This window comes from Hydra vulgaris, chromosome 12 (genome assembly GCF_038396675.1).
Source record: "Hydra vulgaris chromosome 12, alternate assembly HydraT2T_AEP".
Classification (NCBI taxonomy): Eukaryota; Metazoa; Cnidaria; class Hydrozoa; order Anthoathecata; family Hydridae; genus Hydra; species Hydra vulgaris.
The window spans coordinates 55,135,269-55,151,455 of NC_088931.1; the positions used below are offsets into that span (position 1 = coordinate 55,135,269).

The 16,187-nt window shown below is 28.7% G+C and overlaps 1 long non-coding RNA gene across 1 annotated transcript; it reads right to left on the minus strand.

Annotated features, from left to right (window-relative positions):
• Positions 1 to 13,524: 13,524 nt before the first annotated feature.
• LOC136087824 (uncharacterized) lies at positions 13,525 to 14,026 on the minus strand. The gene is made up of 2 exons (XR_010642111.1): positions 13,939 to 14,026; positions 13,525 to 13,721 (listed from the first exon to the last, which is right to left on the minus strand). It is a non-coding gene; the product is annotated as an uncharacterized LOC136087824 (long non-coding RNA).
• Between the last annotated feature and the right edge of the window lie 2,161 nt (positions 14,027 to 16,187).

The following is a 16,187-nucleotide window of genomic DNA, read 5'->3' on the forward strand; positions in this document are numbered from 1 at the left end:
TTTGGCATTAAATATAACATTATTTTTAGTGAAAGATTTGTTATATTTTGAGAATACTTTATGTACTAATTTTCTTTAAGAAATTGTGTAGTTATTGTTTTGTGTGTTTTTTTGATACTTAACATCTACAGCTCTACACAGTTTTATGTAATCTGGGATATAAAATGTGTACTAGTTTATGAGATATTACTGAGCCAGAACACAGTAGCTTAAGTAAATTAAGATAAAAAGAAATTTCACGGATTTATTTTAGCTTTTTAAGGCATCATTGGTAGCATATGAGAAAACATTGTTTTAGCTCTTTAATAATTTGTTAGTTGCCTTGATTGCCACAGAAACGAGGTAAAAAGTATTACTTCCCAGTGGGCACAGGACCTAAATAAGACGTCTTTCGAACGTTCAAAAGACGTCCAAAACGTTTAAAAGTCTTTTTACGTCCTGAGCTCACTGGTTTAGTTTATCTTATATAGTTTTTATGAACACTCTAAAACGTGAAGTGATTAGTGCAAAATTTTTGTAAGGAAATACAAAAAGTTGCTCAGATACTGCAAAATATAAATATTTTTTAAATGAACAAGTTCCTCCATAATCTAACCTTATTAGGAAAATAAATAGGGCCTTGATACTACCAGACTTTTTTTCTTTTTTTTAAAAAAAAGTATTTTTATCTGGCTCCACAAAGAAGCGCAGGTAAATAATAATTTCAAAATGAATATTCGTTTCAATAGAAAAATATTTTAAGATTTTATTGCGAAAACATAATTTTTTTTTTTTTAATTTAAAAAATGTAAGTTCGAAAAATTTTTTAAATATAAGTTTGGCGGGCTTCAACACTATTAAACTTAACAATCACGACTCGATCCTGCACAAACATTACCGTCAATCGATGCATCTTCATTTAACTGCGTTTTAGTTTAACGTATAAAATTTTTTTATAAAGACATATATTCGTTAGAAAGATCATTTTATCACCCTTTCAATGGGGGTATATCTTGTCGTATTGTTTGAGTTGAACAATAAATAGGAAGATCAAAGGTTAAAATAACGGATTTCTGTTAAACAAAACAAATTTATTTTTTCAAATTTATATGCAAAATAGAAATAACTTTAAAATAAAATAATAAAATTTTAAAATAAAATACATAATAACTAAACACAATCATTTAAAAAATAAAATAAAAGTGTTATTAACTAACAAATTAAATTGAAAATAGTTTTTAATCTCAAGAGGCTGTAACTTTTTCATAGATGTAGCAAAAAAGATAAAAGTTCGAACTAAAAGTTTATTAATAAAAACTGTCTTTAATGATAGATATAAATAAGTAGTCATCCCCAGTTTAATGGATCTAAATTAATATCCTTCAAATTCCTCTGTACTTTAATTTGACAATAAACCCTGAACTCCATGATAATTTATGACTCGTTGTAATAGTGATAATAAAGCAGGATTAATGTTTGCACGATCATATGTCACCATTTTTTTGTTGTTGTTAATTCACCTCCCCAAGGCCAAAAATAGATGGCCACTACAGATGAGGAGACTACTTAATTATGGTTATAACCCTCTCTTAACTCTATAACCTCGAAACACAAACCTTGACGAACAAGGCTGCTGCGCGGAGAAACAAGTTGAGCGCGGTACTACCAGGGACGTGGTGGGGACCGAACTCGGAACCTCTCACTTATAAGGCGAGCGCTTTACCACGACACCATAAGTGCTGAAATCTGATCTGCTGTAGACTGATAGTTTCATTACCGCAGTAGAGAATAAATTTTCAATAACGATATTGGGGTAGCAGGCATTTAGTTTTTCCAGCTGTTTTATTCACTTGTTTTAGTCACTGAGACTCGGTGAATAAAACAGCTCAAAAAAATAAATGCCTGCTACTCTAATATCGTTAGCGAAAATTTACTCTCTACTGCGGTATATTTCTAAGGTGGAAGTATGCATTGTTGATTTCTTCAAACATATTTTTAAAATTTTTTGACTTGGATTTTTGCTGTCATACATATAATCATCGCTATAATAAAATATATCCATTTCAGCTCCCATTCTTTTAACTAATAATCGACTAACAATACAATACAATTTTTTACATATTTTCAATTCAATATTCAATTCAATGTTCAGCTAATACTTTTTTTTTTTCCAAACAACTATTATGTCAAAAAAAAATAATTTATTTTTGTAATAAATTGATTACTAAAAGCGATCAGCAATAAAAAACTTTTTTATTAGTTATTTAGGTGCTTCAAAAAGTCTTAACGGTCTTCTCACAGACCACTACGGAATAGCAATTAACCAGGAAGTTCATGCCTTCTTTCTTACGAATGATGCATATATGATTAGAACCGACTTCGAACCATGCACTATGAATCAAAGCCGAACTCTAATCACTCTACCACGAACTCTAACCACTTCACCACGGCTGCTGATTTTTATTGTTCAATCGTACAAAAATATTATGGTTATTGAATAATACTTTTTTCTTTTAATAATAGAACTATATAATAGATCAGAACATTGCCACTGACCAACAAAATTTAATCACATTTTTTTACAAAAACAATTTCATTTGTACTTTGTTAATTTACATTTAGAATTTAGCATTTGTTTTAACGTTTAACGTGTAAATTTTCATTAAAAACTGTTTTTTTTTCAATAATATACTTACGTCTTTTAATGATGACACTTCTATTTGGATTGATTATGTACGTGTTATCTAAAGTGCGATATTACCACTGCATATGTAAAATAGTCTTGTCTTTACAATGTCATAATTGGTTCATTGCACTGGATCTTTTGAACTCTTTTCAGAGTGGCATCATGTTGCTGATCGAGAAGCAATTGCCTTAATGTATCCGTTGAAAACACCCTCTGATTCTTTTACAGAACTCAGTTTGGCGATAATTGTTTTTTAAAAGTTCATTGCATTACAATGTTTGTCAAGTGCTTCCACAAACTGTTAATGAGGTCTAAATTTGTATGTAACCAAATGGAGGGTTAGAAATTTTTTTTTTAGTTCATCAGTAAAATAATCTCACTTAGGCCATACTTTTTTTTTGAGGTCTAATTTTAAATGTAACCAAATGGAGGGTTAGAAATTTTTTTTTAGATTATCAGTAAAATAATCTCACTTAGGTTATACTTTTTTTTTGAAATGGCTCGTCTCGTGAATCCCAAAAGCAAAAGAAAAAACAAAATTTAATGTATCCTGCTTGTAGTCCAATTAGTCAGCTACTTTCAGATCAGCACATATCACTGATGTTTATTATACTGTATAACATTGAGAACATAATTCAGATTATTGTAGATTTACCCGATGGTCATTAAATGTGCACGGGTGGTAACTGATTGCTATATGTAACAATGCAACTTTAATACTCGTTTTTGAGATATGAATAAAAAGACGCCGTTAAGTTGAGTTGTGTTCATGTTCAAAGAGTTTAAGAAACCCGTCAGTGTTATAGCAATAACAATTTTGTTTTTAATTTGAAATTTTGTGAATGTTTACAATAATGTCTAACGCCTTTTTGAAACAAATTTTTCTCTTTTAATATTGCTGCTAACAGTTCACTATAATCTATGGTCAACTTCAGATCTCGGATCAAATCAGTTAATTCAAGTTGTGAAAACAATTAAGGTCTATCATTATTTAAATCCGATGCTAATGGAAGGAGGTCATTACCATAATATGCATAGGTCATTGTCATCATTTGTGCGCTTAGCGTCAGCGTGTATTTCTTCAAGCAAGTAATCAAGTTTGTTGGGTATTGGTAGGGCCGTCCCGAAGAGATCTTAAAGGGAGGAAAACGAAGGAGAAGGTGAAGTAAGTGTTTTTTTCCGAGTAAGTCCAACCAAATTTTTTTTGCCGACCATGATCTAAAAAAAAAAATTCCTCGTTGTCTGACATTTGTCTCGCTGTCTGACTGCCGACTATAGATCCAATTTTGCCGACTCCATTATCATATTTGCCGACTAATAATTTTCGCTGGGGGCTAGAAGTAAGGGGGCAAGAAACAGATTTAATATTTGGAAATGATAAATTTCAGTAAATGATTAAATGACAGTAAGAGAAAGATTAACGCAGCAAAAATAACAACCATTGAAATGATTAAATAGAAAACAACCAATGAAATGATTTTTTGCTTTTACAAATTGTAAATACAAAAAGCCACCAAAAGGCAAAACTCTTGAAAAACATAATAATGCATTTTGCTTTTAAGAGATAAAAGGAAGTGCGTTTCGTGGAAATTCATAAAATACTACGTTAGAAGATATATTCGTCAGCCCGGAATACAAGTGTCGTATACGACACTATGTTTAAATAGGCAAATTTGCATTCAAAGTTTAAAGTACAAAATCTCTTTATGTAAATTTAATTATATAATGAAATTTAAGAAAATTGACTAAAATTAATATAAGTTTTTGTTTAAGTTGTTAAAAAAACAAATAAAAAAAAAACTTCCCTCGTAACTAAGAGCACTGTTTTTCAAATACGACAAATTTATTTCAAAATCAGAACATTTTGTCGGAATGCAATCGTCGTAGATGCAATTAGTTTGATAGTAGGTGATTAAAGGTTAAGTTTATTTATATTGTAACTAACAATGACTTATAACTTTAAAATAATTTTAGTTTCACTGTCCTTCGCATTTTTTTCTTTAAATTATTCCCGGTAACCAATTTATTAACATTATATTTAGAAATATACAGTTTTTAATCTGCAAGCTTCTTATATAGAAATTAATAAGCTTCTCATACAAATATACTTATTTATAAATTGAGTATGATGTAAGGTTTCACTAACTCAATTTATAAATAGCTAAATATTCACAATTTTTCTTTTTTTACATTAAGCAGTTTTTATTAATATTATTTATTTTCAAATAATTTAAAAATAAATAACTAATTTATCCCGCATATCTTTTAACTTGTCTGTGAAAAATGATATGAGTTAAACCTTAAATATAAAAAACAACCATTTCCATTATTGTACCGGTTTTTTTTTACAATAAAGAAATAAATGTATAAAATGTTTATTAAAAAATTATAAAATTTAAGATCATCACCAACAAAATAATTTACCATTGACTCAAGGTCATTAATTCTTTTATATGAAAGCAAAAAAAGTGTTGAATTATTTTTTAATGGTGGAAATTCTTTTAGAACTTTAACTTTCTGTTTATTCTTTCTCTGAGGGGTACCTTTTACCAATCTTTCTTCAATTAACAAACCTGACAACGATTTTTTGAATTTAATATGAAAAGGTAGATTTTTTGATGACACATTAGTTTTACTTTTACAAAAGGCACTTATGGAAATATAAAAACTTGAAAGCAAGTTTGAAGTTTTTGAAGTCATCTTTGTACATTTGTATGACTTTAAATTCTACTCCAAGTTTTTTCAATACATGAGAGTTATTTGAATAAGGTAGGAGGGCTGTAAATCTCATAATGTCTTAATTTTTTCTCAATCACACTATGCGCAGTGTCAATATTCTGTACTGAACTATGACCAGTTTCACTATATTTCTGTTCAATGAACGGTATTCCGCTTTAATTTTGAAATTTTTTTATTGCCATAGACACAATTGAGTTCTTATTCTGGGGAACACAAGAATTAGACCACATAATAATTTGATTAATTGATATATTAGTCTTGAATAACTAACTTTAATAGTTTATACAGACAACTTGCAAGTTCATTTGCATCTCTACCAGCCATAGATTCATTCCAAAGTGTACAATAAGTTTCATTATTCAATGAACACTGTGAAATTATAACACTTTAATTTTCTTTTATAATAGAATGCAGAAATATTAGCAATTTGAGGGGAAACACTTTTTCTAAATCAAAAGTTATAACTGCTGTGGTTTTGTAATCTCCATTTGCAACTTTAGCTACGTCACATTTTCTTGTCTAGTCAACAGGTTACTCTCTCTGTGCAGCAGTATTTTTTGATCATCTTTTTTGTTTTTATACTCTTGACATAAATCACACAAATCTTTCATTGGTTTATGAATTGCCAAATTAAACTCTGTATTAAAAGTTGAATAATAAACATACTTTTTTACATTGAATTCTGGGTAAGCTTGTGTAAACATAATTTAAATTGTTTTTCTAACACCAAAACAAACAAACTTACCAAATCATTGTATTTATTAAATTTAAATTGTTTCTTTACTCGCGCTGCTGGCATTTAGTTTCAGAATTATTTGCCGGCACTGCGGGCAATTACCGCTAGCCTTATTAAAACTATAATTTAGAGTGTTATAAAAAAAACAATACATAAATACAGTTGATGTAAAAATAAATAAATAAAAGGTAATGATAGCATTATTATCTTATTGTCTGCAATGTAGACTTATCCAATTGCACGGAAAATTAACATTGTTTGAGAAAATTAATGAGTTTATTTTCTACGTTAACTTACAATTGTTATTTATTAGATTTTATTTAATTGCCATTTCTTCAATTTTACGCTTTACTGTAATATTGCTTAATGGCAATGTTTTAAAGCGTTCGGTTTTTCTTGATGCATGACTGTGATGATAAATTATTTTAATGAAGCTGTTTTTAATTTTTCTCCAATGTTATATTTTTTACCATTTTTTGCACTTAAATGCGATAAAAGGCATGTAATCTATCTTTGTTCGTTGCATTTTATTTTTTAAATAATGCAACAAATGTTGACCGATTTAAATTTTTTTTATGTAGTTCTTAAAAATCTTCAATCTGTCCTTACCATTTAGATGTTTTGTAGACAGTTGCTCTAGCAATATGAATAATAAGAACCCAATGTTAAAAAATATGTAATTAGGCATCACTGTCTAATTTGATACATATTAACCACATTGGGTTTTCTTTATTTATGACATTTTCAATGAAATCCAACTTTAGTTATTTTGGTGAATAGCAAAGTAGAAAAGTGTAAACATTCAAAATAGGAAGTATACTTCTATACCATAAAAAATTCCTAACTAAACAAAAAATTCCTTACTAACCAAAAAAACCAGTAGGCTTAGGACCAGATTAACCATGAATGGGTAATGCGATCTTTTTAGAAATTTTTAATGTGATCAAAAGGCTAGTATTGATTTCCAATTTTAAGGGTTCGTAAATTTTTGGGTATTAAAAAAATTCTTGAAAATGAAAAAATTAGTTGTTGATGTAATGAAAAAAACTTCTTTAATGAATAATTTATTTGAAAACAAAATCACAAAAATTTTTGTAAATATTGTAACTAGTGTTGTTGCAGATAAGTAAATTTCAAAAAATTTAGATCAAGTTTATAAGATGGGAAACAATAACATGTTAAATTCATAAGAGATAATCTTAAAAAAACTTTACTCTTTGAAAACTTCTCGCTTGGCAGTTTGTTGGCATCTTTCGATGGCTCTTCACTAAAAACAAAGTCGATTATTATGAGTGTACTTAAAAATAAACGTATGAGTTTTGTATTATTATATTGTTGCTGTATAACTTTCAAAACAACGCATTAGTTTTAGACGTCTTGGCTATATTGCAAAGTTTAGAACTTATACCCAAAAAATTTTGGGAAACTTAGACAGTGGTAATAGATTTAGCTGCTACGTATTATTCAAATAGAGTTGATTTGGTAACGTACAGATTTACAAAATCAGTATTATACACGTTGAGCAACAAAACAAGCTGAACCTGGTGTTCAGAATATTACTATCTTTGGACCTTATTAAAAAGTATTGAAAAAAGTTTATGAATTTTGGGCAGCAATAAAGAGGAATTGGTTAAACTTCTCTTAAAAGAACAGAAAAGTTGTGCAATGAATGATCTAAATTTATTGCTGCTTTAGCGACGAAAAGACGTTTGAAAATTTAGAATCTTGTCATGCCGAGAATAAATGGTAGTATCATAAGCGAACAATGCCACTTTAGTTGGGAGAATTTCTGGGAAATCGTTGATGTAAATTAAAAAGAGTATAGGGCCAAGAAAAGCCCCTTGAAGAACCACTAAAGTTACAAGATATGAAGAAGAGTGCTGTACATTAAGGACAACTTTTATACTACGATAGATAAGGAAGAATTTAATAATCTTAAAGATGTTACCTGATACACAGTAAGAAGAAAGCTTATGGAGAAGACCAGAATACCGATCTTTACAAAAAGCCTTAGAAATGCCGAGAACGATAGTCTTAGCCTCTTCTCATATATCTAATGCACGGTAAAACCTATCAGTTAAAAATTTTTTTTTTTTTTTTTTTTTTTTTTTTTTTGTTCTTTTTATTTATTCAAAATAAGTTTTACAATATAAGAATGAATAAAATACGTATAGTCAGAATTACAATTTTGTTAACGTTACAACAAGAACGCGGATACTTGCAGAAGATCATAAGATCTTGTCATCGAGATCCGCCTAAACAGATTTTAAATAATAAATAATCCTTTAATAATTCATAGACAAATATTCACACATAAATACAAATATTACTTATACATATTTAAACATACAAACATGTAAATAAATATAGTTATATATATATATATATATATATATATATATATATATATATATATATATAAGCTAAGATAAAAGATTTCGTATATATAAATTACGATAAAATATTTCCTAAGAGTATTAATAAAAAACAAAACAAACTTAAAAATATATCAGAATGTTTTCAACTGAGAAAAGAGTTTCTTTCAATTTTCTTTTAAATAAGAAAAAGTTCCATTCATGAGAGAAATCAAAAAGTTTTAATACTATTTTGTTCCATAAAAATGCTCCTCTAAATGAAATACAAAATTTACCAAAATTAGTTGTGAATACTGGTTGAAGAATAAAATTTTCATTACGCAAATTGTATTTATTTTTAACTTTTAAAGAATATAAATTGTGAAAAGAAATTGGAGATGTGCTTACATTTAAACATAAAACACAATACATTAAAAATATTAAGTTGATATATATTAAGAATATTCATTTCGTTTAAAAGAGGCTTAGCATGATAAAATCGATGCTTAAAATTAATAAGTCGTGCAACATGTTTCTGTTGGCGATAAAGTGGTTCTAATTTAGTTTTACTTACACTACCCCAAGCTGCATTAGCATAGTTTAGATGGCAATGAATAAAAGAGTGGTTAAGCTGAATTAAAGTATGTTTATTTAGCATGCTTCTTATTTTAAATAGTATTCCTATACTTTTGGAAATTTTAGAGGATAAGTTTTCAATGTGTTTTTTCCATGTCGGATTTTCATCAATAAAAACCCCTCAAAAAATTTGTAGCCGTTACTCTTTTAATTTGAATGTCATCTATAAAAAGAGCAGGCAATTCACTTGGTAGAAGATGTTTTTTGTAGTATGGATGAAAAAGAGACCATTTTGTTTTTTCAATGTTAAGAGAAAGCTTACTTAATTTAAACCATTCTGAAATTTTAATTAATTCTATGTTCATACTTTGAAATAGGGTAATTATGTTACTATGAGATAGAAAAAAATTCGCGTCGTCAGCAAACATAATTGTCATTAAATTAGATGCATCATAAAGATCGTTTATGTAAATGAGAAATAGGAGAGGTCCTAGGACAGACCCTTGAGGAACTCCGCATGTTACATCTAACAAGTTTAATTTCAATGATACGTCATAGTGAACAAATTGCTTTCTATTACTTAAATAACTTTTTAAAAGCTTCAAAACATTGCCAGAGATTCCATAATGTTTAAGTTTTTTAAAAAGAATTTTATGATCTATCGTATCAAAGACTTTAGACAAGTCAATAAAAATGCCTAAAGTAAATTTGGAACTTTCAAATGATTCAGTAATATATTGTGTTATTTGGAGTATAGCGTGTTCAGTGGAGATATTTTTTTTAAACCCATATTGATTTTTTCATAGGATATTATTTTGAGAAAAATGATTAAAAATTTTATTATAAAGAAATCTCTCTATAATCTTTGAGAAAACAGAGAGAACAGATATTGGACGGTAATTACTAACATTAAGTAAGTCTCCACCTTTAAATATTGGTGAAACTCTAGCTATTTTTAATTCATCAGGAAAATACTGATCCAAATATGACCCAAGTCAGCAGTAGAACAAGAAAATCAAGATCCATAATGATGATCACAAAGTAAGTTTTTAAATTCAAGATGAGAGATTAAGTGTTTTTTAATTTAAGATTCAAAAACCTTTCCTTATTGTAGTAAGAAGACTAATGGGACAATAGTTAGATGAGTAAAATAGATAATTCTGTTTGTCGGGTATGTCAGATAGAACGCGACTAGTGGAATTAAGAGATGATAACGATGAGGAGTTCATAGCAAACAAGTCAGCCTTGTTTTAAGGTGAGGTGACAAAAGCTAAGCCATGCAAAAAAGGAAAGTAACATATTTGCTCTTGTTATAGATACTGTTAAAGATTTTCCAGAAGTCACGAGAGCCTATTTTTTGATATTAAATAAGAAGTTTCGTGATCTAAAAATAGCGGGCTTTGGCGTTAGACAAAACCTTTTTTTAAACAGACTTCTGTTTTTTGGACAATTATTATGCTGATAGATATGTAATTGATTAACAATTGGAAATTGCAACAGCACAATGAGAGAAAAACCATGGAGAAGAGTGAGGTTTGATTTAGAATCGTCGAGAGGGAATAAAGGATTCTATACTAGCCTGAATCCAAGAAGTTACATAAGAATCACATTTTTCAACAGAAAAATAAACGATTTCTACCCAAGGATCATCACGTAGAAAATCACAGAAAGAGTCTCAGTCAGCTTTAAGGTACTTGTAAGAGGTACAATTATCGGAGGATTCTGATAAACGAATGATGTAACAGTTTTAGAGAGATCAAACAATGATCAGAAGCACCTAAAGGTAAATTTGAAGAGATTCAGCACAGACTAGGATCAGAAACAAGACATAAGTTGAGTAGAGAAGGTCAATGATTCGGATTGTCTGGAAAGCGAGTTGAAAAGTGGACTATTTGTGTTAGAGATTGAAAAAAGCAAAAACTTTTAGGCCTTCACATTTGCAGAGTCACTAACACTAGAGCCCAGCCATTTAGTGTGACGAGCATTAAAGTCACCAACAATAAAGATATTGGCCAAAGGGTAAAGAGAGAGGGCTTGGTCAAGTTGATAACTTGATCAGAAATAACATTGAAAAAGTGCAGTCTTGAGATGAAGAAGAGCAATATAGAACAAATAGAAAGGCAATAGAGTGAAGTGGTGCTAAACGAAAGTACTTAAAGAAATAGTTTGTTGATTCAAACCTAGTTTCCCGACAAATGGATGAATTCTTACGAATTTAGATGCCCAGGCAAAGCATTTGATTATTAGAGTCTTTACGAATTAAAGGAAGATAACCATCAACACTAAGATCACAAGATGAGATAGCTGAACTCAAATTAGTCTCACTAAGAGCAAGTAGGTCTGGTGAACTTTGCAAGAGATAGGACTCAACAGAAAAAAAGTTACTTTGAAGACCTCAAATACTAGTGAATTACAGATTGAGAGAACTTAGTGATGACGATAGTGTTTTGTGTTTTATAGTTTTTGGTACTTTAGTAACTTTTAAATTTTTTAGAGAACTCTACTCAAAACATAGATGTTACTAAGTATACTGTTTAATAGTCCATGCAATTGTCTTTTTACTAATAATAAACCCTAAGCCGTAATAAAGGGTTCTAAATTTGGTCTCGACAATGCACACATAAACTTCAAACAGGGACACCATCCTTGCGCATAATGGCACTGTAAGTACTCTAATATTTTACATTTGTTGATGGAATCAGCATCTCAGAGATGCTTAATAGATGCAGAAGGGGTGCGAGGCTGGTCAACAGATATAATCTGTTCACCCCTGAAGTCTTTGCCTAGAAGGCCATTTAAGAGACTGTAGCCGGATGCGTTGATACATTCAACACAAACGGGTAAAGTAAAAATAATCCAAATACAAATAAACAATAAATACTTTTATTCAATAAAATTTATTATAATGATTGAAAATAACATAAAAATAAATAATTAAAATTTAGACTAAAAATTATAGAAAATTATTCTGTAAACAAAGTATTGGGATTTATTTGCCACTTTTTATAGCATTTCATACAGCATAAATATCCAATCATATTGGCCATCAATTTTCCACCGGCACGACATCCATCGGTAGAAAGTTCTTGAGAAACTTGATACAAATCAAATGATTTTACGTAAGGAATATAGTTCGATATGCATGGTGAACCACACGGACAAAATTTAGCATTATTTAATTGGGTAGCAATTGATCGGGGTATTAAATCAGTACAAAATCCAATCCTTAAACAACAACGTCAACAAAATAACAATAGAAATGGCAAACAATAAAAAAAAACAAGCAAACAAAAACGAAAAAAACAAACAACAGAAACGAAAAAAACTAACAATAGAAACGAAAAAAACAAATAGAAAAAATCGAAAAAAAAAAACAATAAACAACGGCAAACAATTGAACAAAATAACAATAGAAATAGAAATAAAACTTTTTTTTATAATAGAGTGAAAATTAAACATGGTAATTACTAGACAAACTATATAATTATATTTACGAGTAAATCAGGTTTGTAACAAAGAAATATGGGTTACTCGAACTTTGATATCTGAAATTTGTCTTGATCAATTAATTGAAAAACTAACAAAATAAATGAATCTGTTAGTTGGATAAAAACGTCACTAAACTGTCAAAACATTAAAAATGAAAATAAGTTAATGCTTTTTGAATAGCCTTAACTTGAAACTGTTTCAACTTGTTTCTTCACGCAGCGAACTTGTTCGTCAAGGTTCGTATTTCGGAGTTAAAAAGTTGAGAGAGAGTTGTAACCACAATAAAGTAGCCTCCTTGACTATAGCGGTCTTCTCGGTCTTAGAGAGACAAATAACGAAATACAAACAAACAAAAAAAAAAACAGGTAATTTTATAGATTTTGAAAAAATGTTAATTATTTGTCAATACAAGTACTTGAAATAAAAAAACCATTTATTTTACCTGTTTTTAATAATACATCTTGCTGCTAACTCAAATAAACTATGAACAGATTCAAACGAATTGCAAATTGAAGATGATGGGTTGTACAAATTACATAATGCATTGTCAAACTCAGAATGAATCAATCTCAAACGTTGAAAAGTCCATGGAATTGTGTTCAAAAGATTTCCACTCGTATACAGGTAATTTAAATTTTTTAACAAACCAAAATTACCTGGAAGATATTCTATTTTGTTTTTCGCTAAATTTAATGTTACAAGCTCATTTAAAACAGAAATTCTACTTGCTAAATACTTTATCTTATTGCTAGAAATATCAAGAAACCTTAGACTTTTCGTAAAACTGACAGCAAGCAAACTCATTGGAAATTCTGTAAAAAGATTGTTAGACAAACATATACAATTTAAACTTGTTAACATATCCATTGACACAGGTAGACTATTCAAACAGTTAGAACTGAGGTCTAGTCTTTTTAAATTTACTAATGTCAAATTTCTTTAAAAAGTAATTGGTAACTTCTAACTTTTCTAACAGAATAGGAAATGAAGTTTTTATTGGATAAGATGACTTCTCATGAATTGATAAAGACGTCTTTGGCTTTTCAAGATCACAGTGTTTTGGTAGCAACACATTATCTAAATCAACTTGAGAAGATACATCTTTGTCATGTAAAGCAAGATGCAAGACTAACAAAAACTTTTTGAGATCAACAGCTGCACCCTAAAAAATTTTATTATAATAACATAATACCATAAAACTATTTTATTTTTATTGATAACAGTTTACAATACTAAAAAAAAAAAAAACTATAATTAATTATAAAATAAAACCATTAAGAAAAACAATTTAAATTCTAATTTAAAGTTTGATAACTTTTTTTTCCTTATAAACATTAATTCTAATCAACTTTTTTTATAAAGATTAAAAAAGTTCAAACCTTTGATATAACTATGTCATGTGTTGGCTCCTTCATACTTATCGTACACTTTCCTTTATCAATAAATCGCCGATGTACTTGTAAAATGTTGTTTTTTACTTAAATAAAAGAACCTAAAGTTTTCATGACAAACCTCTTTTATTCAAAAACAAATATTCCTAATATGTATTGACTTTGTATATTTTATATTTTTCGCTTCAAATGTATGATTAACCTCTATATCTTTTCAAAATTTATATACAAAAAAACCTAAAAACAAGAAATAAGAACTGACAATCTTACTCATCAATATTACTCGCATACAATTTTAGGAAGATCTCATATATCATATCACGGAGCTTTCCTTTAAAATCAAATAGTTTAAAAAATTCTGGTTTTGAACTTTCTCACTTTTAAAAATAAGCCGAAAAAGTTTATTTTTACAATAGATAATATATTCGAGTTAGGAACGCCGACTAAAGTTTTTAAATTGATCAGATACAAGATAGTTATAAATCATTAGCAAGAGCTTTAATTAAGTATTTTAATGGTGAAAAAATGATTAAAATCAAACAATCCTACAAAAAGTTATAATGTTTTAAGTAATAAATTTCTAATATATGGGCTTGTTAAAGAAACTGTGGTCAAAATTTAGTTTTTATATCTAAATTGTTATAACTTTTTCTGGCTTCTCACCACCAGGTGTTACTTCGGGATAGAGCGGGTGCTTAACCATAAAAAATGCATACTTTTTCTTAAAAAAGTGTTTTTTAACAAAAAAAAATTCATACAATAATACTAAAATTTTATTCCAGACCACAAATAGATATGAGAGTTTGAGAAAATATTTTAGAGTTGCAGGCGGATATGGTGGTGATGGTTTAACAAAGAGGAAACCCTTTAAAATAGAAAATAAAAATTCCAACTCCAAAAAAGTTTTAAAACAAAAAACTCAATTACTAAATGAAAAGTTTCCAAAACAGAACTTGTGTTTGATTTTTGATTAAGTTCAGGTTTTATTTATTGGTATTTTTTATTTTGCTTTATACCATTAATGGCAGATATCCTGCCCACAAACTCTACTTGACATTATGCCATCAAGCCAAAACAATTCTTCTCGTATGTTAAACATCAGCAATCAGTTCATGGTTATATTAGAAAACTAAATAATCAAGATGGTGAGTCATTAACTAACGGGTTTAATATTGTCAATCAATTAAACAATCAATTTAAATCAGTATTTTTACAACAAGAAAACTTCCTGATATTTGGAAAGCTTTAAATGTAACCCCATTACTTAAGAAGGGTAGTAGATTGATTGCAGAAAATTATAGACCTGCATCTCTATTGTATGTAAGGTCATGGAACCCATTATAAAGGACTGCATACTTAACTTTTTAGATAATGAAAAGTTATTGAATCAGAATTAACATGGTTTTTTGAAACAATAAATAAATCATGTGTCACCAATTTAGTAAAATCTATGGACTTGATAACATATTATTTATCCCATAAATTTGTCTGTTGATATTATTTTTTTAGATTTCGCTAAGGCATTCGACTCAGTACCACATCAGAGATTATTGTTAAAATTTTCAGCTTATGGTATAAAAGGAAAATTATTGAAGTGGATTGCAGGTTTTTTACATTCGCGTAAACAACAAGTTCTTATGGGTGATTTTATATCAATTTGGGTGATGGTCTTGTGCGGTGTTTTACAAAGTTCCGTGCTTGGCCAACTTTTTTTATCATTTTCATCAACGATTTGAATGAAATCATGTCAAATAATTCAAAATTATGTGCTGATGATTCAAAGATAATAGCTAAAGCATAAATTTGACTCAATGTTTATCATTACAAGGCGATATTAATAACGTTTTAAGGTAAAGACTGGTTAATCAACTTAAAAGTCAACAAATGTAAAGTTATGCACATTGGCAAACAGAATTTAATATACAATTGAAGTATAAATAAAGTAGTTTGTACACAACTAGTCTTAGAATCGTCGAATGAAGAAAGAAATTTAGCAATCACAACAAGATCAGATTTGAAATGGAAAACGCAAGTGTCAAACGCATGAAATAAAGCAAGTTGGTCTGATAAAAAGAACATTTAGCATAATAAACATACAAATGATAGACATTTTGTTTAAATCATATATACAACTACATTTAGAATATCCAAGTGTAATATGGTATCCCTATCTGACAGGAGATATAGAAAGGTTGGAAAGAATTCAACGCAAAGTAACAAAAATCCCTTCAGAATTA